The sequence below is a fragment of the Podarcis erhardii genome (genome assembly GCF_964252035.2).
Source record: "Podarcis erhardii genome assembly, chromosome: 1".
Classification (NCBI taxonomy): Eukaryota; Metazoa; Chordata; class Lepidosauria; order Squamata; family Lacertidae; genus Podarcis; species Podarcis erhardii.
The window spans coordinates 15432225-15452905 of record NC_138497.1 but is presented as its reverse complement, the minus strand read 5'-3'; the positions used below and the strand labels follow the sequence as shown (position 1 = coordinate 15452905).

Below are 20681 nucleotides of genomic sequence, written 5' to 3'. Positions count from 1 at the left end.
CCAGTTCAAGGGAGCAGTGGGTGTGGAAGACTTCAACTACTGGCGCTTCCGGACCCTTGCTATTTGGGGGCAGGATTCAATCACATGCCAGCTAATTCACAATTAAAGCTGACGTGGAGCTTGTGCACATTTATTGTGCGTAATAATTGAGGCTGTAAAGAAGGTGATGGTAGCTGTTGGGTCACGAACCTTTGGTGAGTTAAGGACTTCCCCTGCATGCAAAGATAGGCTTGGGTGGAATGAGCAGAGGGGACTGTTATAATTATAGAAACTGCTCCTTTTCCCTTATGAGGTACCTAAGAGCCTGTATAGAGTCCTTTTTTAGGTTGTCTATCAGTAGGAGAAAATAACAGAGGACAGCCAGAGAATATTGAGAAGCAAAGCAGCTAGTAAGCCTGATCTTTATTAACTGTTGCAACAGGGTGCTCCCCCACATGCAGGAGAGAGGAGGAGGACCCAGAACAAAGGTGTGCCCACCATTAAATAGACTTTTGGAATTGCCCACCCTCAAACTCCAGACCACCCCCAGAAACATCATACCTACATCACAGAAGGGGTGTAGCCCAACACTACCCCCCAGATACATCATACCTACATCACAGGAAAGGCGGTCTACAACAGAAATCTGAGTGCGTTGTTTATCTTCTGTCTGGCAAGTTACCTGATTGCATTATCTGGGTTTTGGCCACTCTTTTGTTATTATAACTACTTCATTCCTGAATCTAGGTCACAGGTCACAGGCTCACCCTGTTCATATCTTGAATGTGCCCTTAAGACAGGATTTGTGAGGACAGGATTTGTGAGGAAAGAGACAATGGGGAGGTTTCTCACTTTGACCTTCCTGGGGATCATCAACACTTGGCTCATTCTTTGAGATGTTGATGAGCACATAACTGACCACCTAAAGCCATTACCTTGACAAAGGTACAAGTTGTCAGGTTTCATGCTACCCTCACAGGTACAATTTGATAGTTTGTAAGGGTGACAGCAGTCACGAAATTAAAAGACGCCTGCTTCTTGGGAGAAAAGCGATGACAAACCTAGACAGCATCTTAAAAAGCAGAGACATCACCTTGCCAACAAAGGTCCATATAGTTCAAGCTATGGTTTTCCCAGTAGTGATGTATGGAAGTGAGAGCTGGACCAGAAAGAAGGCTGATCGCCGAAAAATTGATGCTTTTGAATTATGGTGCTGGAGGAGACTCTTGAGACACCCATGGACTGCAAGAAGATCAAACGTATCCATTCTGAAGGAAATTAGCCCCAAGTGCTCACTGGAAGGACAGATCCTGAAGCTGAGGCTCCAATACTTTGGCCACCTCATGAGAAGAGAAGAATCCCTGGAAAAGACCCTGATGTTGGGAAAGATGGAGGGCACAAGGAGAAGGGGACGACAGAGGACGAGATGGTTGGATAGTGTTCTCGAAGCTACCAGCTTGAGTTTGACCAAACTGTGGGAGGCAGTGGAAGACAGGAGTGCCTGGCGTGCTCTGGTCCTTATGGTCACAAACAGTCGGACACGACTAAGCAACTAAACAACAACAAAGGGTTACCCAGGGCATCATCCAGACTGACCCCCACAACTCCTAACAATACATTTGTTTGAAAGAAAGTCAGAATCTGTCCCGCCCTGTGGTACCTAAAACTATTATCTCAAACAGCTCCCCACCCCCTCACTTCCAGCTTTCCAGAGTCGTTTGAATCTCCCTTTGTATGCAGTGCATTTGGAGAGACGACTTAAAACTCTATTTAAGAGGGTGGGGTGGGGTGAACAGTTTGAAAACAACATGGATTCCAAGGGGGCCTATTAGAGAGGCATTAAGCAGCAAGACGAAAAGGCAGAGCTTGCATCTGTTCTTTGGTAAGCTGTAAATCGCCCGGCCTCCTCCAGTGATTGGCAGAGTTCATGGTTTGTTGGGTAATTATTGCCCTGCATTAGATGCTAAGCTGCTAAATAGTTTCATTTTGTTTTGTAAAAAGGAAAGCCCCCCCCCCCCGCATTGACAGTGAGCAGCTAGAGAGCAGTCCGAGATGAGTTGTGGAGCAAAATAAAACAAAACCCGTTCCTTAACCGGGTAATAGTAATAGTAATTTATTATTTGTACCCCGCCCATCTGGCTGGGTTTCCCCAGCCACTCTGGGCGGCTTCCAACAAAGATTAAAAATGCATTAAAATGTCACACATTAAAAACTTCCCTGAACAGGGCTGCCTTCAGATGTCTTCTAAATGTCAGGTAGTTGGGAGGGCGTTCCACAGGGTAGGCGCCACTACCAAGAAGGCCCTCTGCCTGGTTCCCTGTAGCTTTGCTTCTCACAGTGAGGGAACCGCCAGAATGCCCTCAGTGTTGGACCTCAGTGTCCGGGAAGAACGATGGGGGTGGAGATGCTCCTTCAAGTATACTGGGCCGAGGTCTTTGGTCTTTCAGATTTCAGGGCTCCCTGGGCAGGGCCAAAATTTGACAGCCCTACGGCCTCTCGCCTTATGTTCTGTTCAATTCCGTAACTACGCTATAGTTGAAATGCCCGGTAGTGGCCTCTCGGGTTGGCGTCCGGTGCAGTAGAACCAGTTGCACAACCCTGAATCTACCTTAATAGTAATTCAGTGCCAACTTTAGAAGAAAACTAAAGACCTTTCATTGCCTACAGACAGCCACCCAGTCTTAAACAACTCCTAACCCACAATAATACTACAACCAGACCTAACACGGACACTGGCACCAGAGCCTGCAATAAACCCAGATGCCAACTTTGCTGCCACATACACCCGGACAACACCATTACTGGCCCCAACAACATCACACATACCATCTCGGGACTATTTAATTGCTCATCGTCTAACATTGTGTATGCCATAAAATGTCAACAGTGTCCTTCAGCTCTCTATATTGGACAAACAGGCCAGACCTTACGCCAAAGAATAAACGGACATAAATCGGACATCAGGAATCACAAGACAGAGAAACCAGTAGGAGAACATTTCAATCTCCCAGGACATTCTATACAAGATCTCAAAGTAGCTGTTTTACTACAAAGGAATTTCAGAAATAGACTGGAAAGAGAAGCTGCTGAATTACAACTTATCACCAAACTCAAAACCATGGAGAAACCTGGTCTGAACAAAGACCTTGGATTCTTATCTCATTATACATGACAAAGCCATTTTTCACCTTTTCACCCCTTGCTTTTTCCTGTAAGACCTATTGCAGTCGTTAAGAGTCGTCAACAGGCTCATCACAGCTATCTGCCAATCACCCATTCCCACCACCCTTCTGAGTAATACCCCTCCCCACCTTCTCACTATATAGAAGGGTCTGGAAACTTCTGTTTCAGTGTATCTGAAGAAGTGTGCATGCACACGAAAGCTCATACCAAGAACTGACTTAGTTGGTCTTTAAGGTGCTACTGGAAGGAATTTGTTTTGTTTTGACTATGGCAGACCAACACGGCTACCTATCTGTAACATTTCAATTAACTGATTGTGATGTTATGTAAACTGTGTTAGTTTTATTGTTAGCCGCTCTGAGCCCAACTTTGGCTGGGGAGGGTGGGATATAAATAAAAATAATAATTATTATTATTATTATTATTATTATTATTATTATTATTATTATTATTTGTGTGACATTTGCTAACTGATGGCGAACTAATGCCAGTGTACTGGAAGAAGCAAAGATCACCAGTGTCAAAGCAATGATTCTTCAGCATCAACTTTGTAGGACTGGTCATGTGGTTCAGATTATCATCTTCCAAAGCAACTACTCTATTCCCAATTTAAGAATGGAAAGCAAAATACTGGAGGACAACAAAAGAATTTTAAAGACGCTGTCAAGGCAAATATAAAAAAAGACAGTATAACCACGGGAAATTGGGAAACACTGGCCTTGGAGCACTCCAATTGGAGAACAGCCTTTACCAAAGGTGATATGGACTTTGAAGAAGCACGAACTCAGGGCAGAAGGGAGAAGCAAGCTAACAGGATTTGCACGCTTGGCAAATCCTCACCATGATCAACTCCTGCCTGGAAACCTATGCCCCTCTGTGGAAGGATGTGCAGATCCAGAATTGGCATTCGTAGCCAGCTACGGACACAGTTGTTCCATATCCAGTTCTAACTCTAGCTTCTTGTCCCACATAGAGATTTCTCAGGAGACAGATGATGTGATCAGGCACTCCATAAATTACCATATAGCATATATTCAACACAAAAAACAGTGACAATTTGTTGTTGACAAAGGGCAGCTGGACATATAAAGGGCCCAAGGGCCATTTTACCTGGGGGTGCCAGGGCTGCGGTGCACCCGGGCGCCAATTCTGGGGGGCGCCAAATGTATACCTACTGTATACACCCTAAGCTATTAACAGCTTTAGTCAAGCAAAGTGGCCCAGAATTTTTAAACACACAGGAGAGAGAGAGAGAACCCTCTGAATCCAGAGTGCTTTGTGAACATTGTTTCAGAACAGACAAGAATAGCTGCAGCAGCAACAAGAACAGGGCTTGTGTGCAGATAACATCAGATGCCATCTAGATTTGTCAAAATTTGGCATCTCTTGCTATACACATGCCTGCAAAAAGGGAATATGAGTTCATGGGGGGGGGGGAGAACTGGATGGTTTAATGAGGTTGCTTCTAATTTTTCCAGGAGTTACCACATAAACCTAGTATTACCGTATTTTTCGCTCTATAGGATGCGCCCGACCATAGGACGCACCTTATTTTAGAGGGGGAGAACAAGGGGGGGGGAATTCTCCCCCTCTCTGCGCAGCGCCCCTTCAGCGAAGCGGCAGGAGAAACCCTTCAGCGAAAGGAACCCGAAGCCTCCGGAGCTTCAGGCGGCTATCTGGGGAGCAAGAGGGGTCGGTGCACACTGACCCCTCTCGCTCTCCAGGCTTCAGCGAAAGCAACGCGAAGCCTCCGGAGCGTGGAGGGAGCGCTCCCACTGCACTTCAGAGGCTTCATGTTGCTATCGCTGAAGCCAAGGAGCCTGCATTCGCTCCATAAGATGCACACACATTTCCCCTTGATTTTTGGAGGGGGAAATGTGCGTCTTATAGAGCGAAAAATACAGTAGCTGAAAAAAGGCAAGACCATTGCCACAATAAACCAGATAAGCCCAGTCTGCACAGTCAAAAGCTTTTTCTTAACTACCACATCAGTCGGTAGAGCACAAGACCCCTAATCTCAGGGTCGTGGGTCCAAACCCCACATTGGGCAAAAGATTCCTGCACTACAGCGGGTTGGACTAGATGACCTTTGTGGTCCCTTCCAAATCTACAATTCCACGGTTCTATTATTTCAGGCTGCAGGCATTACGGTGCATGTTAGAATGCACCCAGGTTTAAAGCAAGCAAGCTAGCAAACTACTGCATATAAATCCTAGCATTTCAAGAAACAGGAATCAGCTTCTCCCTTCTCCCTGCCATACTAATTTTCTGCACGTGAGGCGGAGAGTTCTTTTCCCCCAGGAGTGCAAAGACACTGCTTGAACCTGCCAACTAGATAAACTGGTCCTTGCAGTCAATGGCAAGGGTTGTCTTCCGATCACCAGTGGTCCGCAAGCTTCTATTCATGGGGTCCACGATGTGTCTTATATAAGAAGTACTTATAATCTGGATTCTATGGAATTCAAACGGCAATACAACAGATTGCATGATAAGAATGCAAATATAATATAAATATAAAGAAGCAATGCAAATATAATTGAAGATGGCCCAGTATTTAGCACAGTGCATTGCAACTGCTCTTAACGAGCAGGGGGAAAATAATAATTAAGTGGTCTGCAAAAACCTTCAGCGATTTCCAAGTGGTCCGTGGGGGGCAAAGTTTGGGAACTGCTGGTGTGTGTGTGTGTGTGTGTGTATTCTGGGTGTGTGCCCCCCTCCTGCCCCCCTAGTATTTGCATGCTAGTAGAAAAGGTCAACGGGCTCCTGTGTATTTGCCAGCATTGAATTACAAGCTGTTGGGATACAGTGTGAAAGCAAGCACATTATTCCCAGCTTTCCACCACCACCACCTACAAGGAAACGGGCTGGCAGCGAGAGCGGTACAGATTGCTTACAGAGCCATGCAGCTCTAAAAGTCACATCGATTTGCTGCGAGCTTCGAGGTGACACCCACATCCGTTGCCAGTGTAAGCTCAGTTTGTGGGCCGGAAGGCCAAAACAATGCAGCCCTGCCTCCTTCTTTCCCCACTTCTCCCTTGCACAACAACCCCAGATGCAGCTTCATTGAAGGCGGAACCCGGAGAGGGGCCAAATCTTAAAGCGTCCTCGGAGCTGAAGCAAACAACACCGTTTTGCTCCAGGGAGGAAAAGGAGCATGTGGGGAAACTTGCAAACAGGACCAGCTCAAACGACACATCTTAGAATAGAGAGGTTGCAGATGTGTCATTCCTTTAAATCCCATTTGCCTCCCGAAAAAATCTTGGGAACTGTAGTTTGCCCCTTGCAGAGCTACGATTCCCGGCACCCTTAACAAACTACAGATGCCAGGAGTCTGGAGTGCTTTAAAGACGTGATGTGGACATAGCACAAGTTAAACCATTGATCTATCCAACTCAGTATTGATTACACCAGGGTTCGCTGACCTTTCTGAGTCCCGGGACATATGGGCAGCTTCCGTTCTGACTTGAAATGTTCATCTTGGGCTACTTAGAACAACAACAACAACAACAACAACAACAACCACAACAACCACAACAATATATTATTTATACCCCGCCAATCTGGTTGGATTTCCCCAGGCACTCTGGGCGGCTTCCAACCGAATATTAAAAACAATACAGCATCAGACATTAAAAACCTCCCTAAACAGGGCCGCCTTCAGTTGTCTTTTAAAAGTAAATAGTTGTTTATTGCCTTGACATCTGCTGGGAGGGCATTCCACAGGGCAGGTGCCACTACTGAGAAGGCCCTCTGCCTGGTTCCCTGTAACCTCACTTCTTGCAGCGAGGGAACCAACAGAAGACCCTCGGCGCTGGATCTCAGTGTCTGGGCTGGACGATGGGGGTGGAGATGCTCCTTCAGGTATACAGGACCGAGGCCGTTCAGGGCTTTAAAGGTCAGCACCAACACTTTGAATTGTGCTTGGAAACGTACTGGGAGCCAATATAAGTCTTTCAAGACTGGTGTTATATGGTCTCGGTAGCTGCTCCCAGTCACCAGTCTAGCTGCTGCTTTCTGGATTAATTGCAGTCTCCGAGTCACCTTCAAAGGTAGCCCCACGTAGAGCGCATTGCAGTAGTCCAAGCGGGAGATAACTAGAGCATGCACCACTCTGGCAAGACAGTCTGTGGGCAGGTAGGGTCTCAGCCTGCATACCAGATGGAGCAGGTAAACAGCTGCCCTGGACACAGCTTCAGAGCTGTCGAAGCGACTTTAAATGTTAGCAGTAGTCCAAGCGGGAGATAACTAGCACATAATGGCAAGAAACAGTTGAGGGGAGTGCCAGCCCAGTGGCGTAGCGTGGGGGGTGCAGGGGGGGCCGGCCGCACCGGGCGCAACATCTGGGGGTTAGGGGGCGCAAATCCACGGGTTAGGGGGCACAAATTACTTGCCTTACCCTGGGAACTGACAACCCACGCTACGCCACTATGCCAGCCTGCAATGGTACCCACCTGAGAGGTGTTGGAACTGGTGTGCTCTGGCTGGAAAAAAGCAGCCCTGCTTGGAATCCAGATGTGGATCTGTAACATACAAAGATGTCCTAGGAGGCACTCTCAAGTCTAAGGTTATACGTTGTCTTCCAGGTTCACAAACAACACCATTCCTGCTACAGGCTCATTCTTAGGTGGTTTCCAGGCTTTTCAACTTCCATTTACTTTGGCCCACAACATTTGCACTTCTAGAAAGTGATGCATTTATACAGTGGCTAATTTGCCTGCTCGATTTCCTGCTTGTAGTTTCAGGCCTGCACTACTCAACATTTATTGCGCTCCAATGATGGGCCAGCTTCTAGGAAAATGGAATGATTATTTGTCATGTTTGTATTTAAAATTTATCAAGTTACCTTTTTGTTATTCTCTCGAGGTGTATGGTTTTTTCTTTTTTTAATGTCACTCACATAAAATGAGCAATAAAATGTTTAAGGTGCGTAGACCAGAAGCACATTAACCCATGATCTGGTGCTTAAAGCTATTTTTGTATTTATTGTTAAATGTATGTCCTACCCTTCCCCCCCAAAGAGTCCAGGGTGGCATTATAGAGCAGCACAAAATCACAAAGAAGATTTCACAGCAGGCACAGTAGTAACGTACGGTTACTGACTCACACTGTGTGCATGAAAGGGTTAACCTGAGCCCAGCGCTCAAGTTGCCAATGTGGGTGCGGCTTAGCAGGTTCTCAGCAGCCTCTGCTGCCACCCCCTTTCTCTCTCTCCCTTTGTGCTTCCTGGAACAAGCAAGGAAGGAACCATGCAGCCATAGTTCCCTGAATCTCTCTAAAGAAGATTTTAAAGCCTGTATCTTTGCTAACCCAAAGATTGTATTATCCTTTATGTAAGGAAAACAAGTTATATTATTTTAAAAGTTGTTTGGAACTGTTTTCTTCATTATTTTTCTGCCAGAGGATGGAAATTTGTTTGCTGTAATTTGTTTGCTGAAAACTTGGTGAGTAAAACATTCACATATGCAAGGCTAAGTGTCTGTGATTTATTCTAGCCTAAGTATTTTCATGGCAGACATTTGTTTAAAGGTAGACTAGGGAAGATATAAATCTAACAAAGTTTTAACGTGCTTCAATCAATCATCATTGTGCTTAACTCTGCTACTGAAGAGTAGGCTCTCTCTTCCAAATCTCTTAATTTGACCCCTATGGACTAATGTGGCCATGTGTCCTATGTTACAGAGGACTGGCCTAAATTTTGAGAAGTTCTCTATTGACAGCCTGGGTCTGGTTTAAAGATCAATAATCCAAAAATGGGAGATCAAATGGGAGATCAAGTGACATCTGGTGGGAGGGCGTTCCACAGGGCAGGTGCCACTACCGAGAAGGCCCTCCACCTGATTCCCTGTAACTTGGCTTCTCACAGCGAGGCAACCCCCAGAAGACCCTTGGCACTGGACCACAGTGTGCAGGCAGAATGATGGGGGTGGAGACGCTCCTTCAGGTATACTGGACCGAGGCCGTTTAGGTCTTTAAAGGTCAGCACCAACACTTTGTTTTGTTTTTTTTTAATAAATATTTATTGAGATTTTTAAATACAAATGCAAAATTAGTAAACAATATAACATGTTTCATAACATAATTTCATAACTTCTTTGGACTCCCTCACGTCTCCCACTCCCACTTACATCATTATAAATTTTTGCCAGCAATTTATCAACTTGTTTGCATTCTTATGTCCCGCTCATTTAAATATAATTTAATAATTCTCCAAAAAGTTTATATTTTCCTCAGTCTCACTTATCATCCTAATTCCAACTATTTTAATGGTGCTCAATTGTTTGTGATCTAGCATCCTTATTAACATTCAACCAAATTACAATATTTTTGTAGATAAATCTTGAATTTCTTCCAGTCTTCTTCAACCCTCTCCTCTCCCAGGTCTCGGATTCTGCCGGTCATCTCAGCCAGTTCCATATAGTCTATCAGTTGCATCCAGCACCAACACTTTGAATTGTGCTTGGAAACTTACTGGGAGCCAGTGTAGGTCTTTCAAGACAGGTGTTATGTGGTCTCGGCAGCCACTCCCAGTCACCAGTCTAGCTGCCGCATTCTGGATTAGTTGTAGTTTCCAGGTCACCTTCAAAGGTAGCCCCACTTAGAGCACATTGCAGTAGTCCAAGCGAGAGAGCATGCACCACTCTGGTAAGACAGTCCGCGGGCAGGTAGGATCTCAGCCTGCGTACCAGATGGTGCTGGTAAACAGCTGCCCTGGACACAGAATTGACCTGCGCCTCCATCGACAGCTGTGAGTCCAAAATGACACCCAGGCTGTGCATGTGGCTTAGCCTCTCTCCTTTAAATATGCCACATTTCATTGAATGCCACAATATGACACCCCCTTTCCCATCAGTTCTGAACAAAGAAGAGGCACAAAGATCCTCTCTGTGTGAGCAAGTACAGTATAAGTCGATATAGGTGCCTTTCCCCCATTGTTGTGGTGGGGGAGCAACACATGCCTGCACTGTTTTGTGGCCCTGTCATTTCTTTTGTTCTTTTAGTTGCGGCAGCCATTTGTGTTATGCCCAAAGGCGGCCATCTTGTGACGGGCGCTCACAGCTCTTTCTCAAAATTCCAAATGTGCTCCAAAAGGTTGGCAACCCCTGTCTTAAGAGTATGTTTTTAGGTACAGATTATGCCTCACATAACAGTTACTGTTTTGTTGAGAATATTTATTGATTGCTTTTCAACAAAGTATTCATAAACAGGTTTCCCCTTGTGGGAAGGAAAATAATGTATAGATCATCTGTGTGGGATCATTAATAAAAGAACTGGCTGGATCCCTAGATGCAAAGTGCAAGCTGAAACCTACTCACCAGTAAGAGAGCCCTAGCAGAGTTTGTAAGTCACAGAAGTGCAGTGACAGTGAAGCATTAGGAATATAAGTTGTTGAATACTTTTAATATCCTGTTTAGTTCACTTACAGTGCTTCCCCATTTCTACAGTGCTGAGATCCAGTGCTGAGGGCCTTCTGGCGGTTCCCTCATTGCGAGAAGTGAGGTTACAGGGAACCAGACAGAGGGCCTTCCCGGTAGTGGCACCCGCCCTGTGGAACGCCCTCCCTTCAGATGTCAAGGAAATAAGCAGCTATCTTCTTTTTAAAAGACATCTGAAAGCAGCCCTGTTTAGGGAAGTTTTTAATATTTAATGCTGTATTGTTTTTAACACTTGATTGGAAGCCGCCCAGAGTGGCTCGAGAAACTCCGCCAGATGGGCGGGGTATAAATAACAAATTATTATTATTAAATTATTATACCTCTCTTGCAATGAACAGACCACACTGTTAGTAATTTTAAATGCTTTACTTACAAACTCCAAAGGTCAGATTCATGAGTTATTCTATGCGACAGCGAAAACACAAGCAGAAAATTCCTGAGTTACAAAACACAGAATGGTATTTTTGGACATGTGGCTTGGACTTGTAGTGGTCAAGTCCAGACGTGTTCCTTGGTCAGCTTCACATGGTGGAAGAGAGTGAAGAAAGAAGCTTCACTTCCTTCTTCACTGGAAGTGAGGGGGCACGATCTAACTGAATCTAGGAATACATTTCTGTGGGCTTAGCCCCTTCATGCATTAACTAGTCCTAAGCTTGCTAGTTACATTTGACTGCAATTTCCCACACCCCTTAGCAAGAGGTGGCTTATAAACACGTTTCAGTAAAACTGCTTACTGTTTCTTCAGGGTCAGGCTTTCACACACCAACCTCCCACCTCTGAATGAAAGGACAGGCTCTCTTTATTTAACACCTGGCCGTCTATGCTGTCTCTGGCTGTCTTGAAAAGCACCTCCTCCTTGGAAGCACCTGTCTCCCCCCTCTCCCTGCCTAAACTCAGGAACAGATCACATCACGTCAGTCCTTTCCTCAGACTTGATGAAGACTGAAATCTTCACGGGATGGGATTTGAAGGAGTTGCTGTCTTCTTGCCAGTACTCTAGGGCTGGAGTAAATTATTTGTTAAGTTCCCTTCCATACTATGAACCTAAATAAATGATAATTAATAATATTATTTTCACAATGCTGTCACTGAACACCAGGAAACTATCCAGTTGGTAATTCCAGAGAACGTTATTGCAGTCTTGTACGTAGGACCCTGCCATATAGCAAGTAAGACTGTTAGCCTGTCTAGCTCATCAGTGTCTACACAGATTGGCAGTGTGTCCTTTGGGTTCCAAACAGTAGACATTCCCAGCCCTACCTGCAGATGCCAGGATTAGAACCCAGGACCCTCTGCACTTAAAGCAGATGCTCTATGATAGAGCCACAGCCCTTTCTGTAGGAATGGCATTGGCATTCCAACAGAAACTCTGCTTTACAACACCTGCTATTTCTGACTCCCACCTCACACTTTTCAATGTATTTCCCCATCACTTTCCTTCCTGCAGATAGTCTGGTTGCTTTTGGAAGTAGGTTTGCTGGGCAATAGCTCCCAATCCACTTGACTTAGGTAACTTGAATTTGAGTTTCATTAATGTGTGATACTGACATTTTGGGATCCCTTCCGAACTGTGGCTCTCTAGGATTTCAGGCAAGGAACATTCCCATTCCTTCCTGCACGTGCCAAGAACTGAACCTGGGATTTTTTTTTTTGCATGAAAAGACAATATTTTACTAGGCCTTTCCTGTACCTGTACCTACAAACTGAACATTGACTGTTAGTTCTGAAGCTGACTTATTCTTCTTGCATAAAGGCAGCAGACTTGATTTGTAATAATGGGTTTGTTTGGATGTCTTGAAGTAATGTCATCCTCTGTGTGATGGTGATGGGTAGATTTATTTATAAAAAAGAGAAAAATATGCAAATATCTTAAGACTTGAATAAATAGGAAGGCAGTCTACCAGATGTGGTGGAAATGTCATGGTATTCTAGCAAAATGTCTCCAAAATCCGTCTAGTCTGTTAGAATCCTTACTCAGGTTGAGTTTTGCCCTCAGAGGTTTCTCTTTCAAATGACATCTCGATTATTTCTAATACTGGAGGTTTAACTCTAAAGAAGTTGTTTTCAAACTTTCTCGCTTCAGCTCAGGAAACCATTCCCACATCTAATTATCTGACAAGTACCTCTGCAATAGAACTGCCACATCCTGCAGAGGAGCCTGGGAATTTTTCAATACCAGAGTTTTTCAATCCTGGGTCCTGTGCTGTGGGGTGTTGTTTACTCAGAAGCAAGCTTTGCTGGGTTGATGGGTGGCTGACTCCGAAGTAAACGTACACAGGATCGGAACTCTAGACCTGCAGATCCAAATGCATATAGGAGGTACATTTAAAGAAGATTGGGAAATGTTCATTGAATATATGGGGGAAATTGTGTACATTTGAAAACATGGGCAGCATTAAGATAAATTCAACAGTGTAAATAAGTTTTGAATTTATCTTAATGCTGCCCATGTTTTCAAATGTACACAATTCCCCCCATATATTCAATGAACATTTTCCAATCTTCTTTAAAAGTTTTGATGGAAGTGAGAGTTGGACCATAAAGAAGGCTGATCACCGAAGAATTGATGCTTTTGAATTATGGTGCTGGAGGAGACTCTTGAGAGTCCCATGGACTGCAAGAAGATCAAACCTATCCATTCTGAAGGAAATCAGCCCTGAGTGCTCACTGGAAGGACAGATCCTGAAGCTGAGGCTCCAATACTTTGGCCACCCACCTCATGAGTAGAGAAGACTCCCTGGAAAAGACCCTGAAGTTGGGAAAGATGGAGCACACAAGAAGAAGGGGACGACAGAGGACGAGATGGTTGGACAGTGTTCTCAAAGCTACCGGCATGAATTTGACCAAACTGCGGGAGTCAGTGGAAGACAGGAGTGCCTGGCGTGCTCTGGTCCATGGGGTCACGAAGAGTCGGACATGACTAAACGACTAAACAACAACAACAACAACAAAATAAGTTTTGATGGATGTAATAATGGAATACTGAATGTTTTAGTTTGTATAAAATATGCAGGGATTTATGTTATGCAAAATGAACCATGCAAAGAGAAGAAGGGAAGTCATTGATATTTTGAGAATGTTTAAATGAATATTCTAAAATGTAAATCAGAAAATTTAATAAAAATTATAGAAAAACACACAAAAATGCATATAGGAGGGAAGGTTGCTTTAACTCATGGGTAGGCAAACTAAGGCCGGATCCTGCCCAATTGCCTTCTAAATCCGGCCCACAGATGGTCCGGGAATGAGCGTGTTTTTACATGAGTAGAATGTGCCCTTTTATTTAAAACGCTTCTCTGGGTTATTTGTGGGGCATAGGATTTCGTTCATTTCCCCCCCCCCCAAAAAAAATATAGTCTGGCCCCCCACAAGGTCTGAGGGACAGTGGATCGGCCCTCTGCTAAAAAACTTTGCTGACCCCTGCTTTAAATCTTTGCCCCCCCCCCATTGTCCTGTTTGCACACAGCCTTTTGCATACCGCCAATTTGCAACGGGATGGAAGTTCCCACTGACATAAATGGGGCAGATTCTTACTGGGGTCATGATGGGACAAAGAGTTACAGACACTGCACCTATGAATGGTTAAACGACGGTAACAAAAATGCCAAACTGTGTGACAAACTTACAAGTGCTTAGGTGTGTGCTGCTTGTCCTGGAATTCAGCAAGGATCCTGGCACCCGCCCTGACTTCAATTTACTAGTCCACTTTAACCCAGTCATTATTAATATTACTAATTTCTCTGCTTAGTGTGTCGCAAAGTGCTTTCAGATTAACTCTCTCCCTAATCAAAACAGTTCTGTGAAAAGAGGTCCTTAATATACACTCTGAACAAATGCTTCCACAGGGGGAGCGCGGCGGCGCTCACGGCAATTGCCTCGAGAACGCGGAATGGATCCCACTGAGAAGATCCAGACCGATCCCTCTCTTTTCTGGCCTTTTGGAGAGGGAGGAGGAAAGGCCGGCTCCCGGCTCCTTCCTGGTAGGATTCAACTGCTTAGGATTTGACTTGTTTTCTAATATTTTATTTTGCTTACTTTAATTGTTACACCACACTTTGCACAATCCGTATGTGTGGGTATGTGTGTGTGCATGTTTTGCAAGACAGATTTTAAAAAATGCACAAAATAACACAAGCCTTAAAAACACATATCAAATCACGAAAGAATAATTACTAATAGCAGCAGGTCTATCCTTCTCCAAACACTTGCTGATAAAGTTGTGTCTTAAAACTATAAAATGATGGTGACAAACGCACCTCAGTAGGGAGGTAAAGTAAAGGTAAAGGGACCCCTGACCATTAGGTCCAATCAGTGGCGTAGCGTGGGTTGTCAGCACCCGGGGCAAGGCAAGTAATTTGCGCCCCCTAACCCATGGATTTGCGCCCCCTAATCCGTGGATTTGCGCCCCCTAACCCTAACCCCCAGATGTTGCGCCCAGTGCGGCCAGCCCCCCCTGCACCCCCCATGCTACGCCACTGGGTCCAATCATGGCCGACTCTGGGATTGCGGTGCTCATCTCACTTTATTGGCTGAGGAAGCTGGCATACAGCTTCCGGGTCATGTGGCCAGCATGACTAAGTCGCTTCTGGCGAACCAAAGCAGCACACGGAAACACCGTTTACCTTCCCACCGGAGCGGTACCTGTTTATCTACTTGCACTTTGACGTGCTTTTGAACTGCTAGGTTGGCAGGAGCAGGGACCGAGCAACAGGAGCTCACCCCGTTGCGGGGATTCGAACGCTGACCTTCTGATTGGCAAGTCCTAGGCTCTGTGGTTTAACCCACAGCGCCACCCGTGTCCCCAGTAGGGAGGAGCCACCACCAAAAAGGCCCGTTCATGGGGTCCCACACCACATAACTCACACTGAGGAGGGACTACCAGCACATACAGTATTGACAGCATATGCAAGTCAACATGGACAAAGGTCTTCTTACAGACATTTGAGTCCCAGGTACGTTTTGAATTCTTGTTGAGAGCCAACTCTAGCAGCTGGAGAGAGAGAGTATAAATGTTTTAAATGAACAATATTCCCAGGTTTATTTTCCTGATGAAGACATGAGACAGTTGTTTGCCCCAGCCAGAGCCAGTGCAAGAATTGCAGGGGATGGGGGAGGGGGCTTGACACACTGCCACCCATGACACCCCCCCCCATCTCAGCTGCCACCGCATTTCTCTGTGGTCATTGCTGCTTTGGCAGTCGCACCACCCACCACGGGGCTTCTGGGCATACTTCCGCACTGGACGGGCAATCATTTTGAATGGGGGCTCGACTTGGGTCTCATTTGTGGCAGCCACCCAGAATGCAATGCCCCACCTCATAGCTCATAGCCCATAGATATGTGATACCAATACATTTCATTGATCTTTGGGCAGCGGCATTAGATTCCAAGTAGCTTAAAATGACTGGAGGCCACCATGAACGGACACTAAATTTGGTTCCTGTTTAACAGCAGTGCTGCCTTCTAATGCTGAATAGCATGCATGGGGCTGAGTACGGAAGGTGGTTGATGGTACAGAGGTTGGGTTGGGTTGGTGAGTCGTTCTTCCAAGACCCTGAGGCCCAAGTCCAGATTCCTGACCTGGCCAGCTTCTGGCCCTAGACTTCTAATGCACAGCTGCATTGGGATTTGACTGCAACCCCAATCTCCCCACTCGTCCGTGATGCCACAGTTTGGTGATGTCCATTCGATTAGATGATGTTAAAATGGTATCAAAAGCTGCTCTTCACACAACACATAATTACTTGTATTGAACTGACTACTGTTATGTGCTGATGGGCCAAATGACATATCTGGAGCGCAATCGCAAATAAAACATTGAATGTGTTTGGGGTTTGTTGTTCAAAATAATATTGGTGTGCGTGAGACAGAGACTCCCCTTGCCTGATGGTTGCTGTTTCCAAAAAGGCCATATCTGCAACGTGATCACCCATTTAAGGTGGTCCTTAGGCTGTTTTATAAGGGGATTAAACAAATTTGTGGCGCGTTCATGGAACAGATACTGACCACGCAACTCAAAATTAGTATCTGGTTTACTTATTATTTCTGCTTCCTTTCCTCCCAATCCATTTTCCTTTTGTGTTGTGCTTTCAGATTGCAACTTTGAAGGCAGGGACTGCCTTGTTTTCATTGATCCTATGCCCTTTTAAAATGTGTTTTCTTTCGTGGGGGGTATTGGGTTGCTGTTTTTATTTTCATTAGGTATTTTGTGGTTTTATATCTTGATTTTATTCTGTGAACCACCCTGAGACCCCCGGGTATAGGGTGGTATATAAATTCAATAAATACTAATAATACTAATAATAATAGATCCATAAGCTGTTCTGAGACCTTTTTTTTTTTTTTGCTAAACAGCAGGGTAAATAAATAAAACCTCCAGGTTCAGACCCACTATACCTTTGAATGCCAAATATTAGGAAGTAGCCACAGAAGAGGCCTGTTGCCTTCCTGCCCCACTTATGAACTTACGGAAATACAAGTTTGCTGGTCGAAATGAACCTTTGATCTGATCCAGGAGGGCTCTTGCATTTTCATGGAATCATAGACTTGTAGAGTTGGAAGGGAACCCCAAAGGCCATCTGTTCCAACCCCCTGCCGTGCAAGAACCACAGCTAAAGAATCCCTGACAGATGACCGTCCAACTTCTGCTTAAAACTTCCAAAGAAGGAGAGCTGTGTTTTCAACTTGAAGATTCTAGACAAAGTCATGACACAGCAGCAGCTGTTGGCCAGAGGCAGAGGCGATTTCTGAATATCCCCAGCAAGTGGGGCACCCCAATGTACTAAGCCAGGCCTCCTGTGCTCAGGCACTCTCTGCTGAGCAGGACCCTGGATTCTTACCCCAAAAGCTCCACAGGGTCAGCCCCACACTGCAAACATAAGAAGAGAGCCCTGCTGAATCAGGCCAGGGGCCAATCAAGGCCAGTATCCTGGTCTCACAGCAGCCGAACAGTTGCCCGTGGGAAATGAGCAAGCAGGATTCAATCACAAGAGCAGCACGCTGGATTTAGGGCGGTGTAGGTCATAGGAGCCAACAACATATCCGAGGGGGCTGAGACCCCTTCTCCAAAGTTCATGGGCATTGCCATTCAAATGCCCCCCCCAATATTTTATTCAGGTTGGCAACCCTGTTGTGGGTGGTTCCCCCCCCCCACGGGGCACTGGGTCAAGGGGGTTCAAAATTGAGAAAATCTGTAATTGAGAAGATCCATTTGCAGGTGCCGAATTTTGGCCATACAGTGGTACCTCTAGTTGTGAACAGGATCCGTTCCGAAGGCCCGTTCACAACATGAAAGGAATGCAATCCACTGTGGCGCGTCTGCGCACGTGCGGGTTGCAATTTGCCGCTTCTGTGCATGCGCGCGACATCATTTTGCACGTCTGCACATGCGTGAGCGGCGAAACCCGGAAGTAACCCCTTCCGGTACTTCCGGGTCACCACAGGACATAACCTGAAAGAACGTAACATGAAGCGGACGTAACACGAGGTATGACTGTATTACCAAAGTCCAGGCCTGCTCTCCCCTCCTGTGGTTTCCAGCCACTGGTATTCATAGGAACACAGACAGGGATGCCAACTTGAATAAAATATTGGGGTGGCCCAAGTAAGTCCTGCCCCACATAATCCCTCGTGGCACCCCCCCCCATCTGAATGCCAATGCCCATCAACCTTGAGGGGGGTGGGCGAAGGGACCTCGGCCCCTAGGAATCGGCTATGATCACAGAAATGAACAGTTGGAAGGGGCACCCAGAGTCATCTAGTCGACCCCGCACTACAGGCACCTGAACTAGGTCGTCCATGGCAGATGGCCACCCAACCCCTGCTTGGAAACCTCACATGAAGGAGAGCCCACGGCCCCTTTGCTGGGAGCCGGCTCCACGGTGAAGCGGCTCTTGCTGCCTCCAGCTGCGGAGGCAGAGCCGAGCCATCGGGGCTAGCAGTATTATTATAATTATAATTATTGATTGGGTTTATATACTGCCTTATACCCAGATGTCTCAGGGCAGTGATAATAATAATTTTTATTTATACCCTGCCCTCCCCAGCCAAGGCTGGGCTCAGGGCAGTGATAATAATATTTTTTATTTATACCCTGCCCTCCCCAGCCAAGGCTGGGCTCAGGGCGGCTAACAAGCAATAATAAAAACAAGTTGAATGAATACAACTTAAAAACAAGATTAAAATACAACAATTAAAATATTGAAACATTAAAATATTAAAATGCAGCCTCATCACAGGAGGAGAAAGAAAAAAGAAAGAGGGGGAGGGAATGAAATTGGCTCCAAGCCAAAGGCCAGGCGGAACAACTCTGTCTTACAGACCCTGTGGAAAGAAATCAGATCCTGCAGGGCCCTGGTCTCATGAGGCAGAGCGTTGCACCAGGCTGGAGCCAGTGTTGAGAAGGCCCTGGCTCTGGTTGAAGCCAATCTAACTTCCTTAGGGCCAGGGACCACTAGGGTGTTGCTATTTATGGACCTTGAGGCTCTCCGTGGGGCATACCGGGAGAGGCGGTCCCGTAGGTACGAGGGTCCTAGGCCGTGAAGGGCTTTAAAGGTCAAAAGCAGCACCTTAAATCTGACCCTGTACTCCACCGGGAGCCAGTGCAGCTTGAAAAGCACTGGGTGAATATGCTCCCATGGCAGAGACCCCGTGACGAGCCTCACTGCAGCATTCTGTACCCGCTGGAGTTTCTGGGACAGCTTCAAGGGCAGCCCCGCGTAGAGCGAATTACAGTAGTCAAGCCTGGAGGTGACCGTCGCATGGATCCCTGTGGCCAGGTCGGGGCGGGAAAGGTAAGGCCGTCGAGAGCCCTCTGTTCCCGGAGAGAGAGGGGGGCGTGGGTGCCTTCTTCCAGTCTCCACGTCGGGGCACTTCGCCAACCCCAGCAGCCTCGTCCGCACTCGCTACGAAGCGCCCGGCAAGAGACGGCGTCGGGTGGAGAGGAAGAGGGCGCGCCGGGATCGCCAAGGGAGGAGCCCAACCCCGACGTGGGGCTGCCGCTCGCCCGAGGGCTCTCCGCCGCGCACAGCTCTGCCCCCACCCCAGCCCGAGGGTGGGGTTTGCTCGCCTCTCCTCCGCCCCAGCTCTCCACTCCGCCCCCTTTCCTGGAAGTCTCCGCGCGGCTTCGCGTGCCACCACCGAGGCGCAGCGGCTGCCAGCTTTGCGCGGTGCCCGGTGCTGCGCGTGCAGAGTCGTCGTCGTCTCCCGCTGGCTTCGCTGCTCCGGAAGGCTGCGCGCCCCGCGCTTGGATCGCCGCCCCGCGCCTCCTAAAGCTGCCTGGCCGATTCTTTCCGCCTCGGCTGCGCGCGCGCGGAGGAGGAGAAGCAGCAGCAGCAGCAGCAGCTGCGACGGCGGCAGCAGCGCCTCGGATCTTTGCGCCGCGGACAGGTAAGCGCAAGAGCCGCGGGGATTGCGCCGGACTTGCCAGGGCAGCGGAGACGGGCTGGTTTCCCGCGTCTCTCCCCGCCCCAGGAAAAGGGGATCGCGGTGGCCGGGTACGAAGGAAGGATGCTCTCCCGGCTCCCGAGGGCGCAGGGAGAAGGGGGAGCGGTGGGGAGGGGGACAAGGGGGGCCGGGAGGGAAAGGGTGCTGGGATCCGAGGCAGGGGGAGGCAGGAGGCAGGCAGGGATCCGCATAGCTGCCAACGTTTCCCTTTATTAAAGGGAAATTCCCTTATTCCTAATAGGATTCCTCGCAAGAAAAGGGAAAAGTCGACAGCTGTGGATCCGGAGGAACCACAAGCTGGGTAGGAAGAAGCGGGTTACAGTTGAGGGGCTGGAAAGGAGGCAGGAAAAGAGGCATTCGTAGAATTCATAGAGTTGAAAGGGACCCTGAGGGTCATCTAGACCAACCCCCTGCAGTGCAAGAATATGCAGTTGTCCCATATGGGGATCGAACCTGCAACCTTGGCATTATCAGCCCCATGCTCTGAGCTATGCAGACATAGCTGGAGGGCAAAGCGGCAGCTGTGCCTGGCAGTGCTATTTTTCTCTAAAAAGAGGTGCCGGAACTCACCATGAATGCAATCGCCCTCGTTCTCTTAGAATGGCCATGGTACCCACCTGAGAGGTGCAGGCACTGAGTTCC

The 20681-nt window shown here is 47.1% G+C and overlaps 1 protein-coding gene across 1 annotated transcript in view; it reads left to right on the top strand.

The window, feature by feature from the left end:
* The first annotated feature begins 19706 nt into the window (after positions 1-19706).
* Positions 19707-20681, top strand: part of LBHD2 (LBH domain containing 2) — a 59525-nt gene continuing 58550 nt past the window's right edge. The window contains exon 1 of the mRNA XM_081867240.1: positions 19707-19982. The gene's annotated coding sequence lies outside the window, so the exon portion shown is untranslated. The remainder of the gene's footprint in view (positions 19983-20681) is intronic.